The sequence below is a fragment of the Nicotiana sylvestris genome, chromosome 3, assembly GCF_000393655.2.
Source record: "Nicotiana sylvestris chromosome 3, ASM39365v2, whole genome shotgun sequence".
Classification (NCBI taxonomy): domain Eukaryota; kingdom Viridiplantae; phylum Streptophyta; class Magnoliopsida; order Solanales; family Solanaceae; genus Nicotiana; species Nicotiana sylvestris.
The window spans coordinates 32,476,809-32,501,764 of record NC_091059.1 but is presented as its reverse complement, the minus strand read 5'-3'; positions in this window follow the sequence as shown (position 1 = coordinate 32,501,764).

Sequence of the window (24,956 nt, the reverse complement as noted above, 5' to 3'; positions counted from 1 at the left end):
GGCAGCGCTGAGACTCCTTTGAGGCACAAATATCTGATTGCTCCAAGAGCTGTAGCAATACACCGGTTTCTGGACTCCTTAAAGATAGTCAGAACAATTCATAACCCTGACTTGGCAAAAGGTTTTTGCAGCATGAGTTTCATATATCAAAGATATGGTCACATAGGAGGATTCGACAAGCCAGAAAACCAGTTGTGCAGCAAAGGTAATCGCCAAAAGTGGGAAGAACATAGACGGATTGCTTTCATGATAACTTTCTTAGGACTACTAGTATTCCCAAGAAAAGACGGGAATATTGACATAAAGATAGCAGGGGTCGTCAGTACGTTGCTCACACAGAGTGATAGTACGTTGGCGCCCATGATAGTGTCTGATATGTTCCGGGCTCTCACATCTTGCAAAGCCGGAGGAAGCTTTTTCGAGGGTTGCAATTTGTTGTTACAAATGTGGATGACCGAGCACCTATGTCACCGAGCCCAGTTTTTGAGCCATGGATCCGCTGGAAAAACCTGCATAGAGGAATTCTATACCAGAGTTAATAAGACATACCTACCAGAAGGAGTCGTAGCATGGACCTCATATTTCCGTACCCTCAACTCCAGTCAAATACAGTGGGCGCTAGGATGGTTACCGATCGACGAAGTCATATACATGCCAGCAGCCAGACCCCATTTTCTCTTAATGGGACTCAAGAGCATTCAACCATACGCGCCGCATCGGGTTTTAAGGCAACTGGGAAGGTATCAGATAGTGCCGAAAGATGAGGATCTAAGCACCCAGGTGATCGAGATCAGTCCCGACGGCCAGTTTCCCGAAGCAAGGGTGCGTCAAATTTGGAGCCAATGTCAATACTTAGAAGCAAATACTTGTGTAATGAATCGGGCAAAGGGGGAAGTTTCGCCCGGGTATCAGGCCTGGTACAAAGGGGAGACATCATCTGGAAGACCGACCTAAAGACCTCACCTGCAAGAATTTGCCAAATCTTCACAAGAGCAGTGGGGCTGGTTGGCCAAAGAGTGGGAATATCTTGCCGAAGCAGGCAAACTGATGCAACAAGTTCAGGATATGAGGTTTGAGTGCCAATTATAGTCTGCCGCCCACAAGGGAGAAAAGAACAGATTAATCAGAGAAGGAGAAATCCTCAAAGCTCAGATCCGGAGAATGAAAAAGGAGGCTAATAGCCATCTGAGAAGCCGGGCAGATAAAAGATTGATAGCAGGGTTAAAGGATCAGGTTGCGGAATGCCAGGAAGATTTGGAAAGAGCCAAGGCTAGCACAGCAAGATTGCGGACCAAGTGGGCAAAGGGTGCGATAGCTCGGAGGCAGCGCCTGCAACGAGTCATAAGGGATTATGAACTGAGCTACGGGACATTAAGGGAAACGAATGCCTCTCTTCAAGAGAGGATCTTCAAGCAAACACGAGATGCCCAAGCCGACAGAAGGCGATGTTACGAGGCAATGACCAAAATGGAAAGGCAAATGGAGATGTTCCAGGACCATCTTGCCAGCAATGCACAAACACTAGGATTGAAGAACCGACAGATAAGGCAGTTGTTCGCGGAAAGGGACAACATTCGGGGAAAGATCGACGAGATTGGGCATTACATCTACATGAGATGCCTGGCATGCGAGCAAAAGCCTCGAAAGACCCTCCTTGTTTCCATCATGGGTTGCGTCCACCGAATCATGAATGAGCTGAAAAACCTGCAGAGGGACCTCACACCAAGGGCCGCGGAAAGGCCGAATGATGCCTCGCGGGTCCCTAAGTTGGAAAATTAATCTTTGGTTGAGTCCTGTTTATTTGGCTTTGTCGCTTTTCCATATGTTGTTTTCCTTTCTTTTAGTCAAAACGGGTTAAGAACTGTGGAGTCTGTACTATTGCTATTCCTTGCTTGAAGTAATTTGTAATAGCAAAATTTTGAGAATGAATTTAATGATTTCACAAGAATTGTGTGTTTCTTTACTTTAAGGCAGAACTACGCCTGGTCTGATTCACGCGGGGACGTGATACGTAGGCAATCCCCATAAGATTCGACCGCTTTTAATAAATAAAGAAAAGAAAATGTAAAAAAAATAAAACGCAGGGTTTCGCAAAATACTTTAAAGAGACGAATGAACAAACCGGGATGACGCATGTTGTTTGAAGCAAAGCATGTAGAAACGGTTAACTGCCTAGGTGCATTGCATCCTCTATGTGTTATGATCAAATCTGTTAAAGCTCTAACACTAACAAAGTTTGTTGTTGTCTGATACCAGACAGTTAGTTGTTAAAGAATTCTGGCAACACATTCATACCAAACCAGATCCAAAGGACCGGTAGCAACAAGCATGACTACTTCGGAGAATAGCAATGAGGAAGAAAGGCCGATGAGCCAGTTGTTAAAAGAAGCGATGGAAAAGATTGAAAGGATGGGACTAGAAATGAATGCAATGCAGCTAGCCCTAGCCAAAACACAAAAGAGCCCTGAGACACTGGGACACATGCCGGAATACCCTCACTCTGGCCCTTCCACAAGCCGCCCAAATCCCCTCTATCATCAAGAAAGAAGCCCTCACGATTCCCAAGCTCCACCACCCCATCAACCTCTCCCAACACCCAACATTCCCATTTTTGTGGGACCTACATCAGCCCCTTTGCAGCGAACGACTAGTGAGCCATTGTTTCAGGCTCACGACACCCAATACTATCCCCCCGAGCCTACATTCCACGCACCGGAACCACAGGCTTACAATCCCCATTTGGAAGTACCGGCAGAGGTTGAGAAGCCGGTTAAGGCCCCTGAACAGGATGAAGTGTTGAGAAAGTTCAAAAGCCTGGAGCAATCCTTCAGGAACTTGCACGGGCTGGGCAATCAAGTCAGCGTGGCATACAAAGATCTGTGCCCTTTCCCAGACGTCCAACTCCCGGCTGGGTTCAAGATGCCCAAGTTTGATTTATATGAAGGGCACGGTGATCCCATGGCACATTTGCGGGGATTCTGTAGCAAAATGAGAGGGGCAGGAGGCAAGGATGAGCTTTTGATAGCTTATTTCGGCCAAAGTCTGAGCGGATCTGCACTGGAATGGTATACCAGGCAGGATTTCAGCAGGTGGTACACGTGGGATGACCTGGCGCAGGCTTTTGCAGGTCATTTCCAATACAATCTGGAGATAGTCCCTGACCGTCTCACGTTATTGAGAACTGGGAAGAAACCCGGGGAAAGTTTTCGCGAGTTCGGGTTCCGCTGGAGAGAACAAGCAGCTAGGGTCGATCCTCCCATGAGAGAGGGAGAGATGGTAGACTATTTTTTGCAGACATTGGATCCAACCTACTTTGGTCACTTGGTGACAACGGTTGGAAAATCTTTCAACGAGGTGGTCAAAATAGGGGTCATGATAGAAGAAGGTTTGAGGTCGGACAAGATCTTAAACTATTCGGCACTTAAGGCCACAACCCAGGCTATTCAAAGCGGCACGGGAGGTGCGCTAAGAAGAAAGAAAGAAGAGGTTGCCACGATCGAGGCAGGCAGTTGGTCCAGGGCTGGCAGGCCGCACTACAACCAACCCAGGCCTCACAGGTCAAACTACCCATACAACCCACCACAAAATTTCTATCCACCTCGAGAACCACATTGTTCCGTACACCAAGCCCAGGTATACACTCAGCCTCCGGTTCGCCCACAATGGCGCGCACCGGCTCCCCAGAACATATATGCACCGCCACAAAACACCTACCCTCCACCAAGGGCATATAGAAACCCTTCAGGGGCAGGTTTCCGGGGAAATCCAGATGCTAGGAATGACAGGTTGCGGAAGCAAAGAACCTTCACCGAACTGGGAGAAACCTACACCGCTGTGTTCCACAAGCTGCGGCAATTGGGTTTGGTTAGTCCTGTCCATACTCGGGAACCAAATCCCCCGCCTCAGAATTTGGATCGTTCAATCAGTTGTGAATACTGTTCAGGGATGCTCGGGCACGATACCGAGAAGTGCTGGAAGTTAAGGCATGCCATACAGGATCTTATTGACACCAATAAGATCGAGGTCCAGACACCGGAGGCTCCTAACATCAACCAAAACCCACTGCCAGCGCACCACGAAACTCACATGATTGAGTTGGTGTGTGAGGGAGGAGAATTAAGAAAACCCTCACAAACAGTGATGATGATCCAAGCTGCCCCAAAAGAAGTCTTAACCAGTGGAGGAACAAATGTACAGTCGCAGGGAGAAGGCGTCAAGCCGGTAGTAATATGGGGGAAGAGCCCGTCCGTCATAGCAAGCAAACCCGAGCCAAGCAAGTTGGTAATACCAGGGATCCTGCCCACACCGGCAGTCATGTTGAAAGGGGTATGTAGAGAACGGGTGACCATAAAGCCGGTGGTCCAACTGCCGATGATTGACAGCAGGGCTGTGCCCTGGAAATATGAAAAGGCAGTGGTGACGTACCAAGGAAAACAGGTGGAAGAAGTCAGTTGTGAAGCGCAAGGGCTGACTCGATCAGGTCGATGTTTTGCTCCGGTGGAGTTAAGAAAAACCAACCCAGTGGCAACCAAGAAGCCAGTGTCAGAAGAAGAGGCTGAAGAATTCCTGAGGAAGATGAAAGTACAAGACTATTCTGTGGTTGAGCAGCTGAGAAAAACACCTGCCCAGATCTCACTATTGTCATTACTCCTCCATTCCGAGGAACATCGTCGGGCCCTGTTAAAGATATTGAACGAGGCCCATGTACCCAGTGAGATTTCTGTAAACCACCTGGAAACCATTGCCAGCAAGATTTTCGAGGTGAACAGAGTGACATTCTCAGATGATGACCTGCCGGTGGAAGGAACGGAGCACAATAAAGCTCTATACCTAGCTGTCAAATGTGAAGACTCGGTGGTAACCCGAGTATTGGTGGATAACGGCTCAAGCGCCAATATTTGTCCATTATCCACCCTGGACCAGTTAAAGATTGACCGTGGAAGAATCCGGGAGAATAGCATCTGTGTCCGGGGGTTTGACGGAAACGGAACAGCCACTGTGGGGGATGTTGTACTTGAACTGACCATTGGTCCGGTCCTGTTTACCATGGAATTCCAGGTATTGGACGCCACGGTATCTTACAACTTGCTGTTAGGACGACCCTGGATTCATGCAGCTAAAGCGGTGCCTTCCACCCTACATCAGACAGTGAAGTTCGAGTGGGAAAGACAAGAGGTCGTGTTGCACGGCGAGGATACAACATGCACCATGGGCGGAACCATTGTGCCTTTCATAGAGACCACTGATGACAAGGGTCCTTGGGTCTACCAGATTCTCGATACAGGGTCGGCCAACAAAATCTCTGAAGGAGAAATCATCCCGCACCCTAGGGTAGCTGCCGCAACAGTCATGATGGTATCAGAAATGCTGGGTAATGGATTTGTGCCGGGAAAAGGCCTGGGAGTTGAACTTCAAGGGATAGTCCAACCTGTCTCCCTTCCTAAGAATCTGGAAACTTTCGGGTTGGGGTTCAAACCAACCGCAGCAGACAGAAAGCAAGCGCGAAAAATGAGGAAGAGGGTCTGGTTTCTGCCTAAACCAGTGCCACGCCTCTCAAGGTCTTTTGTTAAAGCAAGTGCCAAGGGATCAACGATCCCAAAGATTCGAGGACCGTTGATCGGTATAAATGAAGACCTGAATAAGAGTTTTGAGAGGCTATTCGCGGATGTCAGTATGGTGGAAGCTGGAGAAGGTTCCAGCAGAGCAGAGATACAATTTGTGGGGCCTGAGGCCAAGACCAACAATTGGACGGTTACTCCTCTTCCTGTCCGAGGGGAGTCTTGGTAGTAGGCTTTGATTAATGTTTTGTTTGTTTGTTTGTTTGATCGGATTATTCAAGGGTGTAATCCAAATTTTACTTTCGTTTTTGTAAAAGTGTGAACCCTTTTTATCCCGCAAATTTAATAAAGTTCTTTTCTTTTGTCTCATTTTAATTTTTGTCTTGTTCTTTTTCTTTCTGAACAGTTCTCTTTTTACTGGTTCTAATGACATGGCATGCACAGCGGATCTTCGACCTAGTCTAATAAATCAATCTGAAACCGACTCAATGATGCAAAAGGTCGTTTGTGACGATGAATCTGAATGTGACGAAGGTGAAGCCTTCGAAGAAATAAACAGAGAACTGTGCCAATTTGAAGAGAAACCCAAGCCTAACTTAAATGACACCGAGGCTGTGAATCTAGGAGACGCTGATAACGTCCAAGAGACCAAAATTAGCATCCACATTGAGCCAAATGTCAGAGCAGAATTGATCAAAACTCTCAGGGAATTCAAAGATGTTTTTGCCTGGTCATATGATGATATGCCTGGATTAAGCACCAATTTAGTGGTTCACAAATTACCCACTGACCCGGCATACCCTCCGGTCAAGCAAAAACTAAGGAAATTTAAAACAAAAATGAGTGTAAAGATCAAGGAAGAAGTGATTAAGCAGTTACAAGCGAAGGTCATTCGGGTCACTCGGTATCCCGAGTGGTTGGCCAATGTGGTACCAGTCCCAAAAAAGGATGGAAAAATCAGGGTGTGCGTTGACTACCGCAACCTCAACAAAGCAAGTCCCAAGGACAATTTTCCGCTGCCCAACATTCATATCTTAATCGACAATTGCGCAGGGCGCGAGATTGGATCCTTTGTGGATTGCTATGCGGGTTATCATCAGATCCTAATGGATGAGGAGGATGCTGAGAAGACAGCATTTATTACGCCATGGGGAACCTACTGCTATCGGGTAATGCCGTTCGGTTTAAAGAACGCTGGGGCAACGTACATGCGAGCAATGACTGCTGTGTTTCATGACATGATACACAAAGAAATAGAGGTGTACGTCGATGATGTGATCATCAAATCTTGGCGTCAGGAGGACCATGTGGCAGACCTAAGGAGATTTTTCCAAAGACTCCGGAGGTATGATATCAAGCTTAACCCGGCCAAATGCGCATTCGGGGTTCCATCAGGAAAGTTGCTAGGATTCATCGTCAGTCGACGGGGGATTGAGTTAGACCCATCCAAAATTGAATCCATCCGAGATTTGCCACCGCCAAGGAACAAAACAGAGGTAATGAGTTTGCTGGGCAGACTCAATTACATCAGCAGGTTCATCGCTCAACTCACAGCAACTTGCGAGCCCATATTTCGGTTGCTGAGAAAGGATGCTGCGGTAGGTTGGACAGCAGAGTGTCAGGAAGCTTTCGACCAAATCAAAGGGTATCTGTCTAATCCACCCGTATTGGTCCCACCTAAGCCCGGGAAACCCCTAATCCTTTACCTGACGGTCTTGGAAAATTCATTTGGTTGTGTACTGGGGCAACATGACGACACAGGGAGGAAGGAGCAAGCCATCTACTATCTTAGCAAGAAATTCACAGTGCATGAGGTCAAGTACACTCAACTCGAGAAAACGTGCTGCGCCCTAACTTGGGTAGCTCAGAAGTTGAAGCACTACCTGTCTTCATATACTACTTATCTCATATCCCGCTTGGACCCATTGAAGTATATCTTTCAGAAACCTATGCCCACGGGAAGGTTGGCAAAATGGCAAATTCTGCTCACAGAGTTTGATATCATCTATGTGACGAGGACGGCCATGAAAGCCCAGGCGCTGGCAGACCATTTGGCAGAGAATCCCGTTGATGAAAAATACGAGCCCTTAAGAACGTATTTTCCTGACGAAGAGGTAATGCATACAAATGAGTTGGAATTGCCTGAGGAACCGGGTTGGAAGCTTTTCTTCGATGGAGCTGCAAACGCGAAAGGGGTTGGAATAGGAGCAGTACTCATTTCTGAAACAGGACGGCATTATCCTGTTACGGCTCAACTACGCTTCTATTGCACCAACAATATGGCCGAGTATGAGGCTTGCATTCTGGGTCTGCGCTTGGCTGCTGACATGGATGTCCAAGACGTCTTGGTCTTGGGAGACTCGGACCTCTTGGTACATCAAATTCAGGGTGAATGGGAAACACGAGATCTAAAGCTCATACCATACCGACAATGCTTGCATGATCTGAGCAAGCAATTTCGATCGGTAAAGTTCAAACACATCCCGAGAGTTCACAATGAGGTTGCGGATGCCTTGGCCACCTTGGCATCAATGCTGCACCACCCTGACAAAATGTATGTTGATCCTCTACACATCCAGGTCCGTGATCAGCACGCCTACTGCAATGCCATAGAAGAAGAAGCAGATGGCGAACCCTGGTTTCATGATATCAAGGAATACCTCAGGATGGGGATATATCCAGAACATACCTCTGGAGACCAAAAAAGAGCCCTCCGGCGTTTGTCGAATGGTTTCTTCCTCAGTGGGGGAATATTGTACAAAAGAACCCCGGATCTGGGATTGTTGAGATGCATAGATGCCAGGCAGGCAACAACGGTTATGGCAGAAGTACATGCTGGAGTTTGTGGGCCACACATGAGTGGATATGTATTGGCAAGAAAAATCCTTCGAACAGGGTGTTATTGGCTCACCATGGAACACGACTGTATCACTTTCGTGAGGAAATGCCATCAGTGCCAGATACATGGAGACTTGATTCATTCTCCGCCAACAGAGTTACATACGATGTCAGCACCCTGGCCGTTTGTAGCATGGGGCATGGATGTCATTGGGCCCATCGAGCCAGCAGCGTCCAACGGTCATAGGTTCATTCTAGTGACCATTGATTACTTCACCAAATGGGTTGAGGCTAAAACCTTCAAATCAGTAACCAAGAAGGTAGTGGTGGACTTTGTTCACTCCCATATCATCTGCAGATTTGGGATCCCAAAAGTGATCATCACGGATAACGGTGCAAATCTTAATAGCAACTTGATGAGAGAGGTATGCCAACAATTCAAGATTACACACCGCAATTCCACCCCATACCGTCCTAAGGCAAATGGAGCAGTCGAAGCAGCCAATAAGAATATCAAGAAGATACTGCGAAAAATGGTGGAAGGGTCCAGACAATGGCACGAGAAATTACCCTTTGCCTTGTTGGGTTACCGCACTACCGTCCGGACTTCCATAGGCACAACTCCTTATTTGTTGGTGTATGGAACTGAGGCCGTGATACCAGCGGAGGTCGAAATTCCGTCCCTCCGAATTGTCGCTGAAGCCGGAATTGATGATGATGAATGGATCAAAGCTCGCTTGGAACAGTTGAGCCTGATAGATGAGAAAAGATTGGCAGCAGTGTGCCATGGTCAGCTGTACCAGAAGAGAATGGCAAGAGCGTATAATAAGAAGGTGCGCCCTAGGAAATTTGAAGTAGGGCAGCAGGTATTAAAGAAGATCCTCCCACATCAGGTCGAGGCAAAAGGCAAATTCGCCCCAAATTGGCAAGGGCCTTATATCGTGACCAGAGTATTGTCCAACGGTGCTTTGTGTTTGACAGATGTCGAAGGTAGATGCGTCGACATGGCTATCAATTCAGACGCAGTCAAGAGATATTATGCGTAAATGCTTTAATTATGGCGATTTTTGGTTTATTTGTTTGTATTTGACATTTGTTGAATAATGAAATGACGGAGGTAATTCTTTCTTCTACCCAAACACTGTTTAACCTTTGCTTCCCCCTTTTGAGCCTTAAGTTATTCTTTCATACCCCTCTTTTGGAATCACTAATGAAAAAGACATGAAAAAAAAAGAAAAGAAAAGAAAAGAAAAGAAAAAGAAAATGAAAAAAGAAAGAAAAGAAAAATCAAGGAATATAAAACCGTGGGAACTACGTTTGACCTGATTCCTCAAAGAGGATACGTAGGCGCCTCACGGCTCGGTCATAGTATGCATCATAGCAAATATAGGATGCATAATGTACATAGTGTGCATAATAGGCACAATGTGCGTAACGCACATAGCTCAACATAAGCATAAAAAATAAATTCCCCAAGCAAGAAAACTGGGGCAGAGGTTATGTTTTAAGTTCCAACAAAGGTTTGATTCCAAAAGTTGTAGCACATCACCCTTCAAATTGTTTTCATTTTTGTAGCCTTTCTTCAATCCCACACCAAAACCAACATCAACATCCAAAAGACCTCCCGATCAATGTTCGAGAGATGCCAAATCCGGCGAATAAGGCCGAGAATAATACACTGATCCCCAGCAAAGAAGAGGATCGTAAGACTGGGAATGGGTTGATGGTCAAAAGAATCCCCGGAAGAGAGGGTCGTATCTACAACACCCCGAATCCTCGAAAGAAATAAAATGAGAGAGTCTTATCGGTGAAAACCTGCACAGGCACCGAGAGGCGATGTAAGAGGAGGGATATGAAATGAGAGAGTCTTATTGGTGAAAACCTTCACAGGCACCATAAGGCGCCAGGAGATGAGAGAAAAGAGAGAGTCTCATTAGTGAAAACCCCTCGAAGGGCACTATGAGGCGACAAGATAGATCAATAAAAAGTGACCACATTCGCAACGAGATGGACAACCATTTATCATCCCCAGCAAGTCAGACCATCGGGCAAATCGATTGATACAAATAGACTGGGTCAGGAATCTATGGTGCACGTCATGATCACGGGGACCAGTCGTATCCTCCAGATAAGTTCTTTTGAGTTTCTTCTCCCACCAAAATATTCGTTCAGAAAGATTTTCTCCTTTTTCTAGCTTTTATTTCTTTTCCTAAAATGTGTCTTGAAAGGATTTTTCAAAGCTTACTACCAGAAACCGGAGGGGAATTCATCCAATGCAGGATAATACAAACAGTCCTAAAGGCCGGTCCCAGGCAATGCAGTGATCATACCCGACAATGTCGGAGGAAGTGAGCTCATAAAGGGAGTGGTTTCAGGAGTTAAAAGCAGGCTCCCACAGCATGTGCTTAAAGAGAAAGCAGAAAGGGGAATTAATTGAAAGCCAATCCCCAGCAGGCTAGAAACCCCCCAACAGGCAACTTTGCCCGCCAACCAATTATGGGGACAAAGAGCAAGAGAAGGGGAAGAGAGAAAAATGGCTCGCCAGAAAGGCACCCTCTACCACCACGATTAAAACTGATTAAATCCTTTTGTCTGCTGCAGGAAAACAAAGGATTGATGATGGCAGCAAGATGCACCGCCATGGAAGTCACCAAAAACCGGGGCAGAAAATTTTCTGCCAATTGTCGAAAATTTTCTCGGAAGAACGGGGAAGCAATTTCAATACTTTTAAGTTCTAGGTCGCCCACCAGTATAATGCGGGAATACATTTAAGTTCTAGGTCGCCCACCAGTATAATGCGGGAATACTTTTAAGTTCTAGGTCGCCCACCAGTATAATGCGGGAATACATTTAAGTTCTAGGTCGCCCACCAGTATAATGCAGGAATACTTTTAAGTTCTAGGTCGCCCACCAGTATAATGCGGGAATACTTTTAAGTTCTAGGTCGCCCACCAGTATAATGCGGGAATACATTTAAGTTCTAGGTCGCCCACCAATATAATGCGGGAATACTTTTAAGTTCTAGGTCGCCCACCAGTATAATGCGGGAATACATTTAAGTTCTAGGTCGCCCACCAGTATAATGCGGGAATACTTTTAAGTTCTAGGTCGCCCACCAGTATAATGCGGGAATACTTTTAAGTTCTAGGTCGCCCACCAGTATAATGCGGGAATACTTTTAAGTTCTAGGTCGCCCACCAGTATAATGCGGGAATACATTTTAAGTTCTAGGTCGCCCACCAGTATAATGCGGGAATACTTTTAAGTTCTAGGTCGCCCACCAGTATAATGCGGGAATACATTTTAAGTTCTAGGTCGCCCACCAGTATAATGCGGGAATACATTTAAGTTCTAGGTCGCCCACCAGTATAATGCGGGAATACATTTTAAGTTCTAGGTCGCCCACCAGTATAATGCGGGAATACATTTAAGTTCTAGGTCGCCCACCAGTATAATGCGGGAATACATTTTAAGTTCTAGGTCGCCCACCAGTATAATGCGGGAATACATTTAAGTTCTAGGTCGCCCACCAGTATAATGCGGGAATACATTTTAAGTTCTAGGTCGCCCACCAGTATAATGCGGGAATACATTTAAGTTGGAGATAGATGAGATCTCATACTCTAGCTTAACTTCTTGTTTTTCCTTTTAGAGCAATGTAACAGGGAGATCGGTTGAGCAGTAGCATCCTACAGCAGCATGCAACAGCGCACAACAGCAGCAAGCAATACAGTCACACGGTAGTCCCAGCTACCAAAATTTCCCGAACTACATTGACCTGATTCCTGTTTCAGCCCAGGATATGTAGGAAACCTCTGAAGCAAAGGTTCGGTCAAATCTTTTTCAAAAAAATGCTTCACACGGAGTATTCGGACGGGCAAAAATCGCTCGCTTATCTTTGCGTGAAAACCCTTCGTGTTTTCGTGCAAAGAGGGGCAGCTGTAAGCACGTGATTTTTGCTTTACGAGCAATCGCTCCAAAAGAAAATAAAAATAGTAACAAATGGTTTCGCTGTACAAATGTTTGAGTTTTCGTGACATGTGTTGTTAGTCATTTGTGGATCTGTCCATTTTTGCATTTAATCATTAACAAACAAAATATGTATGTCAGGATGATTAAACCATAATTCGGTCAGTAAAAGAAAATTCAAAAAATAGATATATATGTGTGCATCGTTTGTTCTAGGTTTTTAACTTACTTAAATAATTTTTGTGGTAATTGTGTTAAAATGTTGCATTGTTGTTTAGTTTTAATTTCGTTATTTATTATTTTTATTTCTATTTTTGTTTTAAAAGAAAAAATGAAATTAGAAAAACAAAAGTGAAGGAAATCGGTTTGGGCCAAAAATTAAACAAAATAACTGGCCCAACCAGCACTCAGGCCCAGTCCAAATCCGGTTGCCCAGACACCTCCTGAAACGACACCGTTTCAGGCCAATCCATCTCAGCCGTTCCAATCAATCCAATCCAACGGTCCAGGATCATTTTCAGCAACCCGTGTTCAAACCCGACCCAATAACCAATCCGACCCAACCCCTCACTTAAACCAAACGACCCCGTTTAACTACCAAACGACCCCGTCTCATTTCTCAGTATCAGATCTAAGCCGTTGAGATCATCTGATCTAACGGCTCAGATCCAATCAGCCTCCCCGTATATAAGCCTCCTATCGTACCCCGCACCCCCTATACCAACTCCACCCTTCATCGTCCCCAAACTCAAACCTGAAACCCCCCGAACCCTAGCAGCCGCCCTAGTCTCCTTCGCCATTAAAGCCGGCGGCACGAACGCCGGTGACCACCTCCTGAACACCCTAAGACCCCCTCACTCTCCTGAACATGGATCTACTATCCATTTGCCTCGAATCACTTTCGTTCGTCTCGAATCTTCATTTGAAGATTTGAGTCGAACCCGGACCTATGCCAAGTTACCCCATCTTCGTACCAGACACCCCCTGACCTTCCTCGTGACCAAACCAAGCTTGGTTTGGTCCTAATCTACCCACAACTCCCTAAAATTCAGATCTGGAAATCCAGACCTTAGAACACATGCACCTGGGGAATCCGGCCGGTTTTTCGACAAGGGTTTGAGGTCTAATAGACCTTAATCAAGGTGTTCTCATATGAGAACACCCTGATTAAAGTTTGTTCGGCCTCAAGAGTTCGAAGTTGAGTCTGACTTGGGGTCCATTTTGATTTCAAACTTTGTCGGTAAGTTTTTCTTTCCCTTTTCGTTTATATCAACTGCTGATTAAGTCATTAGCATGCTTTGTGTTGATTGTTTGTTACTTTCTGATAGTTTCTTAAATTCTTTCATCTCTGTAAAGACCTTTTATTTGGTCGATTGGTTTCTGTGTATGATTTAAATGTATCCTATGATAAGCATGTCCGATTAGTATAGTCGTCGCATGAATAAACTTATATAGGTTCCTAGTGACTGACCAAGTTGTCCGAAGCCCTTTAGGTCCCTGTATGTGTTGTTTATTTGAACGACTGATTATTACCTGTTATAATTAGTATAGTCGACTCGATAAATGTCGTCGATCAGTTTTCTATAACTAATGAATCGAATGAGCTAATAATGTCGCATGACTAATTGAACCTTGCCATTGACTGAATGCCCCAGCATTGTTTGAAATGGTTTGTTTGCATTGTGAAACTGACTGAAAAGGTTCAGTCCAGGCAGTCTTGAATTTGAACTTTCATCAGTTCAAAAATGCCCTGATGCTGCAATAGGCAGGGCAGTAATAATCAAGGTTAAGCAGGGGTATTCTGGGGTTTGAAAAAGGCAGAAAAGGTTAGTTTAAATGAAGCTGACAAGTAGGGTACTAATTAAGATTAAACTAATACTAATGGGGAGCAAGACATAAGAGTATGAGGCTTAAAATGAATAAATAAAATGAGCCCATAACTCTTGATTAAACAAAGACCAGGCGTGGGGAACAAAGGGGCTGGCACCAAAGATGCTTAGGCATGGGCTTAAAGGGTATGGGCATTCTGCCAATTGGCAGGGTAGGCAACTTAACTGCACTTGGTCATTTTTGCTTATAAATAGGCCATTTGAGAACTTAAAAGGGGCTGGAATTTTTAGTCTTCAGAAAAAGAGAAAAAAAGCTGGAATTTTTAGTCTTAAAGCTGAAACTTTTAGTCTGAAGAAAGGTTTACTGAGTTTAAAGAAAGCTGAAAAACATAAGTTAGTTTCCAAATAGATTGTAACCAAACACCATCTGAAAGTTGAATAAGAATTCATATTGGTCAAGCTGCCTTGGCCAAGTTCTGTCGTCTGCATTGACTGAGCTGTTTGTTGGTTGCTGAACTGTTGGTATTTGCTGCATTGAACACTCTCTTACTTCTGGTGTTTTCATTACTCTTCGTCTGGAATCACTGGTTTGGTATTCGACTATTGCTGGTTTCTTTCGCTCTGGGAATTATTGTGGGTTGTCTGAGGGCTGTGGAAAACATTTGATTGTTGGTTTGTTGCTGTGCTGTTGCTGTGTATCTGCTGTTGCTGTGTTACTGCATACTGCCCAGCTGATCACTTCTTTCTTCTTTGTCCTCTATACCAGGTACACAATTAATACCACCAATGTAACTGAAAGTTTGAGCATGAATGCAAAAGAGAGGACCTGCAGATTGTTTTTTACATATACATGAACTGTTACATTAAATGTCATGAAAATGTTACATTTTCGTTTGGATAATAGAAGTAGCCTACATACTCAGTATATCAATGTAGGTTAATGAATGCTAGTCATGTATGTATACTGTTAAGTGAAAAACATTCCCAGTGTAATAACTTGTATTTTAGACTTAGTCTGATGGTGTGGTATATTCTCTAACGTAGGTCAAAATAGGAAAACTATCCACTTTAATTAAAGTACTTTCCTCTCTGGTCAGATTGTCACATACAAATTGATAAACTCATTTACAGAACAAAGAACCAGTTTTGGTCCTCAACCTCATGAAGGTCGAGCCCAAATCGAAGCAAACCAAGTAGGCCCGCATCGAACAAGCAGAGGCCCAGGTCTGGCCTATCACGCATGGGCTGGATTTGGGCCTATGATTATTTGTTCGGCTGACTGTACATGCAGCCTCATTTCTGATTTGTTTAGCTTTTCTGAATGTCATTACGAACAACTTGCAAGCATGTAATTAATTAGGGTTATCTACTGTTTCCAATTGATAAGGACAAACAAGACAAGAAACGTAGTTGTACAGGATATCCTTTTAAATAAGAACGAGATGAGCCTCGATGAAAACAAACAAAACGCGCAGATGCGGGGCCCTTGTTAAATGTATATTATTGAAGCATTTAGTTTCCAGGACGGGTTGCTTAGCAAATCTCACAACCCTCCTAAAATAACAACACGTTAGTCTCTTTAGGATACGCTTTAATAAACCTTACCTTCTTAAACTCGGGTGCACATTTATGTGACCCAAATCCAAATCTCGACGGATTCGAAATGTGTTTCTAATCACGGGTACATTGATTGTGACGTGGTTCGAGATGCATGTCCATGACGTTGCAAGTTCACTAAAAATAAGAACGAGACGAGCCTCGCCAAATAAAAATACAAATTGCGGGGCCCTCAGTAAATATCTGTTTTTTTTATTTGGACTTCGGGATGGACCGTTTAGTAAAATTCCACGGTCTTACCCAAAATGAATACGCTAGTCGCTTTAGGCGCGTCTTTAATAATTTAATTTCCTTAAACTTGGGTGCGCATTGATGTGACCCAAATCCAAATCTCAACGGAGTCAAAGTGTGTCGACGACCACGGGTACATTGATTGTAACGCGGTTCGAAATACATTTTCACAACGTTGCAATTCCTGATAAAAACAATAGAATGATAAAAGCGGTTAAAAGTTAAATTTTGCACATAAGTTCACACTTGTATAAAATCAGATAATCAAGCCGAATATGACAGTTGAGCGACCGTGCTAGAACCACGGAACTCGGGAATGCCTAACACCTTCTCCCGGGTTAACAGAATTCCTTATCCGGATTTCTGGTACGCAGACTGTAATATAGAGTCATTATTTTCCTCGATTTGGGATTAAAATTGGTGACTTGGGACACCCTAAATCTCTCAAGTGGCGACTCTGAAATAATTAAACCAATCCCGTCTCGATTGTCCTTTAATTGGAAAAAACTCCCCTGCGCCCCTCGGGTGCGTAAAAAGGAGGTGTGACATGCTAAATGTACCAATTTCAACTATTGCATTAGAAAGCGCATTTAACCAAGCAAGGCAAATCTATGAGACACCTGTCATATTGGGAAGCAACAATTTGAAAGTTCTAGTATGTTCCAAAGACTCGAGTAGATCGGAGCGAAGAAATCAAGGACATGAAGATCTAGATAAATCGGAGGACGTGGAACTTACAAATATATTAAGGAATGATTGACCTTCTAAATTAAACACTCCAGAAGCCGGACAAAATTTTCATATTGACACGAAAGAACTACAAAGGGTGATGCAAAACTTTTGAAAACTATATCCAAATTGGAATGTACTCTTTTTAAATTTAGTTTAGTTGTTGTAAAATATAAAATTTAATTTGCAAGAAAAACTTGCAAATTATAAGTGAGAAGATCTTCATATTTAAGGTATTATTTTAGTGAAATATAAGGCTTTTAAGCTTTTGAAATTTTTATCTAAATATTATTCTTAGTAGTTATGTTTTAAATTCACTTAATATAAATTAAAATTATTATTAAAGACTTTAAGTTTTTAATACATTATTTGTTAAAGTTTGATGTTTAATTTATTTATTTATAAGTTAGAAGTTTCATAACATTTGTTGAGCTGAGAACCTATTATGTTTTGATGATTAGCAAACTATAATGAGAACCAGGTTTCAGGATTGAGTCTAGCGTGTTGTAAGACTACTGTGCAAATGAGACAAGATGATAATATTTGAACGTCAAAAGAATCAGGTTTGCGGCAGGCTAGCTGAAGTAAACAAGCCAGACGCGAAAGATTATCATTCCCACGCGAGTAAGGATTTCTGGAATATCATACCCGTGTCCAAAATGGATTACGCGTCTGGGAGGACTTCGTGCAATAAAAGGAATTCACAAATATAGAAAATACTCGTGGGAAGCAAGAAGGATGCAAGTTGTATTTAAATAAGGAAACCAAGCCTAAACGGGAGAAGATTTCTTTAACCGAAATATTTTAGGTTTTGGAGTATTAATTGAAGAAGAATTTCGGCCAACCTTGCACCTATAAAAGAAGACCTTCTGCCACAATTCAAGACTACTGTTATTGAGAGAAATCATGAGAATACTTCTGACAATAGAAAGCAAAGCAATAAGGTACTTCTGAAGATTCAACTCAATCAACTGAAGAACATGTTCTTGAAGATGAAGCTGCTCAAGTCTTTAGTTATTAGGTTGAGTCTTTTGTTCTGAACTGTAACCTATTTGCTTTTATAGAAGTATATTAATAGGTTATTGTTGAGACTTTATTTTTGTTAGCTTTCTAGGCTAGAGTCACTCTAGATAGGGGTTGCTACAATTAGGTTGATTGTAGCGGTTAGAGTATTAGGGTATTAGAGTTAGTCCCTTTGGTTATTGAGTTGTAACCTAAAACTACTCTTTGAAGTTAGTGGAGATTTGAGGAAAATCCTACTGAGTAGGTCGTGATTTTTACTCCCTTGATCGAAAAGGTTTTCTACGTAAAATCTCTGTGTTGATTACTGTTTCCTAATATTCTTGTTTGACTTTGTTTAACTAGTTCAAAGAATTAGGTTCTTTGAAAACGTGAAAATCATCAAGCACAATTCAACTCCTCTTCTTGTGTCTAAGTGTAGTCTAAATTAACAACATTCAAATTAAATTCACATTGTATTATACTTAATAACTTTATAAAAATATTTTTTTACAAACCCGACCCGACCCAGTCCAGGCAAGATTTAGCACATAAAAGACCAGGATCAGTAGATCCTGGTAAGATCAGCCCGGTAATGGACCGGTATCAAGAAACTAGGTTTTTTTTCTTTTTTTTTTCCAGGACTGGCTCGAACCGGCTGTCACACCTCCTTTTTACCTACCCCGAAAAGGGTATTAAGGGAGTTTTTTCCAATTTAAGTGACAATCGAAATGAGATTATTTCATTAAATTCAGAGTCGCCACTTGAGATAATTTATGTTATCCTAAGTCACCGGTTCAAATCCCGAATCGAGGAAAAGATTGACTCTGTTTATGTCTGCGAACACAAAAATTCGGGTAAGGAATTTTGTTAACCCGGGAGAAGGTGTTAGGCATTCTCGGGTACCGTGGTTCTAGCACGGTCGCTCAACTGTTATTATTGGCCTAATTATCTGATTTTAAAACACTTTAAACCTATGTGCATTTTACTTCAAACTGCTTTTAATTATTATAAGGAAGATTTCAACGTCATCTAAAACACGTCTTTGGACCACGCTACATGAAATGCACCCGCAGTCCGAGACACATTTTATTTAACGTTGTTAAGATTTGGATTGGGATCACATAAAATGCACACCCGAGTTTAGGAAGGTAATTTTAAATTACGCGCCTAAAGCAACTACGCATTTTCAAATTAGCGAGGGCCATGAAAAATTCGCTAAATGGCGCGCCTCAATTTTTAAGGATAAAAATATTAATTAAATGAGGGCCTTGCATTTAATATTTTTGTTTGGCACGGCACGCCTCGAATTGTTATATCAAAGTATTTCTAACTTAGCTCATGAGGGCCATAAATTATATATTTGGCTAATATGGCGCACCTCAACTTATTTAAAGAAACTTAACTAATTATGAGAAAAAACTTAAAGAAGTCCATCTACTAATCTTTGCTGAAAATTCGGACTCAACTGGCTACCAATAGGCACCATATCGAATAGGCAAGTATCTAGAGCAAACATTGCTTCCACAACAAAGCTAAATAAAGACAAGGAGTCGACAGAGCAAACAGGCCCAAATGATAAAACGTGAACATTCCCATTTGTTGCAAATGTCTACGGGCTCACAGCCAAAGTAAGCCCAAATCCGATTCATAACCAATGCAGGGAAGCAGGGATTCACATCGATTCCCTTAAGAGGGAGACCTTTGATATATAAACTCCATAGCCCAATCTGAGCTTAAATTGACCATGTAACAAAGCCCAGACATGCTTTGAGTCTTTACTAGGCTCTCATGAAGCCCAATACGCATGCTAAACTGGCAGCAGAGCCGGTTTGGCGTGACTGGGCCAATGCTGAAGCCCAGGTCATGATTAATTCCAAAAAAGAGATGAGTCAAAATTTCCATAAAAAGACCTTGAAATGAAGCAAACGTTTGACAACCTTTGCAATTAAAAAACATGCAACATGTATTCTGATACCATCTTGTGAGAAAATGTAACCACAAACCTATACGTAATTTCTTATTATTTTTGAGGTCTAATGCAGCTTATCATTTCTGACCAAAAATGGCTAACTAAATGGGACTGTTTACTAGCATGTATTCCCATCAAGCATCTACACACATTACTTTAATAAAATTGGAATAGAATCATCATATAGCATTAATTCCTACAAACTTAAATGAACATGAAGCAGGCTTGATTCTACTGAAGTTTACTATCCTGATTCTCATAGTTCATATATACATACCAAGCTCCAAACATTCCTAAGCCATTTAATAGAAAAGCATCACAGTAACTAAAAACATTGAAATGGGTAAAAGCAAGGAAGGATAATCAGACTACATGGCCCAAAAGCAAGGTGCAAAATAAAGTCCTAAAACAAAGAAACACCTTCTGATTGATTTCAAATAAGGAACAGGTCTTTCGCTTGACATTCAGCACTTCATTCCCAAATTCATAGTCAAATTAATACCTGGCAATAGAAGGAAAAAGAAGTGAGGAATCAACAAAGTAGTAGAATTCAGCTTGGAAATCAACCAATGCAACAGTATTTCAACCCAACAGCTCAAAACCAGGCTTCAAAATTCCCAGAACCAAACCATTTTCTCAACCAGATGTAGGAATTTGAAATGCTTTCAAAATTCTCGTTAGTAAGGAGGATTACCAAACCTAAACTAAGCAGAATTTGAACTGTTTTGAATAAGGAAATGTGACGAATTTCAGTGTTGATTCAGAGTTTCTCCAAAATTCAGCCGTTTCAGTTTTTTGCAAGATTTTTATCTCATTTTTTTTCTGACTTGAATACCAAGTCATGGTACCTTTATAGGCAAGACATTAGGGCAGCCTCAAAGAATTCAATTTTGCACTTAGAACCTTTTGATATTTTTATTTTAGCTCCAATACCCTTAGTTCAAAAATTAAACTTTCAAACTAACCCCATCCCAGCTTCCTAGAAACTTCCCTAGTATGTTACTGAAACATTCCCTACGCCAATTACCGGGAATAACCCTCAATACCCCTATTTTTACTGCAGGAAACCAAATGGGTCAATGCTGACCCAAGGTCCAAGTTCTAAAACTGGGCCTGCCAATCCGGCTTAATCCCTTTTGGGCTTCTGAATTTCAAATACCCAATTTAATCGACAATCAAAATTACTCAACTAAATGACCTACAGAGTCATAAAGACTCCTAAGGTCTCGGGCTCAAAGAAAGGTAGAAACAGACAAAACTTAAACAAAAATCTAACAAAATCATGCTAATTAAGACAAACTTAATACTATCATGCATAAACAATGACTATGAAGAAATTGGGAAAATAAGAGAGAATAACAAGGAAAGCAGGAGAGAAGAAAGAAGCAGAAGATAATGAGATGAAAGGAAAAATCGAAGAAAAGATTAAACAAAAGAAAAAGGGAAGATACCTAAAACAACTCGGATAGTAAAGAATGGCGACGAATCCAAATCTTCAAATTTAAGCTGAGTTTGACATTAATCGTGTGTTCTTATCAAGAACGCACGAATAATATCCAACTAGACCCCAATCTTCGCGGAAATCTTGATTTTGAGGTTTTTTGAGATTTTAGGGTTCGAACTTCGATTCAAGATTCGAATGGTTCTGGGGAGATTCGAAGAAAACAGAATGGGGATTTGGAATGAGGGGGCCTTGGAGGTTGCGTGGTGTTAATTTGGGGTCATAACTAATTTAAAACCAAATTTAAAGAAAATCTACCAAAATTAAAAATCAAGAAGTGCAAAAATAAGTTATTTTTATGATTTTCTCATTTCTTATAAAACAACTAATTTGCTAATTAATCTGAAAAATATCAAATTAAATCCTAAATGCAAATGCAACATATTTTTTATTTTTCGTGAATTAAATAAAATAAACGTGCACAGACAAATGCAAACAGTCGACAAAAATTGCCACAAAAATCTACAAAACTGCAAACAATGGGAGAAATTTGTTTTCTTGAATCTATGGGAGTAATTCATATAGGGCAAAAATTACGTGATCACAGCTGCCCCTCTTTGCTCAGAAACACGAAGAGTTTTCGTGCAAAGATAAAGTGAGCGAATACGAGCGATTTTTGCCCGTTTAAATACTCCGTGGGAAGCATTTTTAAAAGATTTGACTGCACCCTGCTTCCGAGGCTGCCTACATATCCTTGGCTGTAAAGAAATTAGGTCAGTGTAGTTTGGGAAGTTTCGGTAGCTGGGACTACCAGAAAACTGTGATTCCACTATTGTTGTTGCTGCTGCTACTGCTTACTGAACTCCTTATTACACCACGACAAATATAAAAGAAGCTAGACTAGCTATGATCTATGCATTACAAAAATCCTATCTATATCCTCAAACTTGATCTTGTGATTCCCGTTGCCTTGTTGACTTGTATTCTCCAAGTGAAGTCCCTTTGTTTCCGACTTGAATTGTAATCTGAGATGTTTTCCCTTTTCTTCAGGTGGGCTCATGATTACTAAACTTGAACTGTTTTCCTTCGAACATTGCTGTTTTCCCTTCGTTCTTCAAGTGGGCTCCTGATTACAAACACTTGAATCGCTTTGTTCTCCAGGTGGGCTCCTGATTACCGACGCTTGAATTTCTTTGTTCTCCAGGTGGGCTCCTGATTACCAATGCTTGAATTGCTTTGTTCTCCAGGTGGGCTCCTGATTACCGACACTTGAATTGTTTTGTTCTCTAGGTGGGCTCCTGATTGCCGACACTTGAATTTCTTTGTTCTCCAGCTGGGCTCCTGATTACCGACACTTGAATTGCTTTGTTATCTAGGTGGGCTCCTGATATCGACTCTTGATTTGCTTTGTTCTCCAGGTGGGCTCCTGATTACCAATGCTTGATTTTCTTTGTTCTCCAGGTGGGCTCCTGATTACCAACACTTGAATTACTTTGTTCTCTAGGTGGGCTCCTGATTACCGACACTTGAATTGCTTTGTTCTCCAGGTGGGCTCCTGATTTCCGACACTTGAATTGCTTTGTTCTCCAGGTGGGCTACTGATTACCGAAGCTTGATTTGCTTTGTTCTCCAGGTGGGCTCCTGATTTCAACAAAATAGACAAAACAAAGAAAATTTCCTGCCCCAGTTCGATAGTTGGGCACATCGGTGAATGTTAACTGAATCATGTTACCACATATTAATAAGAATTTGAAAGCTAGATCCCATTATCCAGGAAGGTCCTGAAAACTCCTAGTTAAATGACAATTTTAAATCTTCTATAGGTATTGCTTCCGCTACATCTTGTTATCTAAGAAGATCTTAAAACTACATCCCATTATCCACGAGGGTCCTAAAAATAAAAAATCAAGTCTGATCTTAAGAGTGACAACTTTTACGGCTGAATTATACTACCCTACAACAGAACTTACACTAAATCTTATTATCTAATGGAAATCTTAAAGCTAAGTCCCATTATTCAGGAGGGTCCTGAAAACTCCTAATTGAATCCTATCTCAAACATGCAAACTTTGAAGCCAACTTATATTCCTTTGGGGTACATTTATGCTAGATTATGCTACTCATGATTGTTTTGAATTTTAAACTAGGTCCCATTTTCCATGAGGGTCCTGAAAATTTACTGTCAAACCTGTCTGGTGCTTGCTTTTCCCCTATAGAGGGTTTCTCCGAAACAAACAAAATTTTCTGCCCCTGTTTCAATCAAAGAAAAATCTTGTCAGTTTAAAATGTGGTGATTAGTTTGTGGCATTCTTGCTGAAGGTGGCCTCTCCGCTGCCGTGCTTTGTTTTGACTGGCTTCCCCGAACTGGCCAAGAACCGCTTGACTTTCTGACTGCCTTTCAATCATATGACCATGGATGACCCGAGTGTTCTATACCCAAACCGTTGTGTTACATCTCTGACCCATCTATCTGAACCTCTGCATCTCCCCCGAAATTACTAAACCCTTTCACCGATGGAACTTTTGGTGACCCTTTATATCCCATTTCACATCATACTATCTCTAGCAATGCTTTGGCCGCCCTGTGCCTTTGTGCAACTTTGGAAGTTGGTAGTGAGCTTTGAAACTCTTTCTTATTTGCTTAAACAAAACTGACATTAGAAACATCTTAGAGAAATAAACCCGAAAGAAATGAAATGCAATGACTTTGAGAGTTAGGGATAAGACAAATCCAAAACTGGAAGACTGTCTTGAAGGAGAAAAAAGAAAAGAGACTTATCTGAGTAGAGCAACTGGTACCAATGATCAGGACATGTATTTCGGATTAATCAACCCAGTCTATCCCACCAATCAACTTTTAGTTGTCGTACGTTACGCCCCGAGACCTTCAAAACCCAATTTCTTTACCAAAACCTTGTCCTTGTTCGGCCTGCGGTGCCCCGAAGGGTTTTCACCAACAAACCTCTCTCATTTATTCATCTCTCAACTCACTTTCGCCTTAAGGTGCCCGTAAAGGTTTTCACCAATAAGACTCTCTCATTTTTGATTTCTCTCAGCTTCTCATCGCCTTACGGTGCCCCTGAGAGTTTTCACTAATAAGACTCTCTCATTTTTCATCTTCCTTGTTTGGACTGAAGAGTTACCCCTGATATGAATCACCTCTACTTGCTCGACTTGGCATCTCTCGAAGACTGGTCATAAGCTCTTTCTTTGGACCGTAATGTGGGCTTTTGGATAGGGTTAGAAAGAAAGGGTATCACGAAGGCTCAAAACAACTTGAATGGGTTCAAACTTACAACTTTTGGAATCAGATCTTTTACATAACCACAACTTCTACCCCAGTTTCTTTGCTTGGGGACTTTTGAATTTTTATTTTGATGGGACCGAACCGTGAGGCTGCCTACGTATCCTTAAAAGGAATCAGGTCGAACGTAGTTCATGACATAAGAATTGCTTTATTTTGTTGTGATTTGCTCTTTTCTTTTCTTTTCTTTCTCTTTTTTCTTCTTCTTTTTTTCTCTTTTTGTTGTTTTTTTTCTTTTTTTCTCTTTTCCGTTACTTATCTTTTGATTTCGCGTTTCTGAACTTTGCTACTGATTCCAAAAGAGGGGTATGAAAGGAAATAAATAAGGCTCAAAGGGGTAACAAAGGATAAAGTGTTTAGATAGTAGAACAAAATGCCTTCGTCATTCCAATCTTCAAAACATGCCAAGTACAAACAAATATAATTTAACCAAATAAATCATACATAATATCTTGACCGCATCACAATT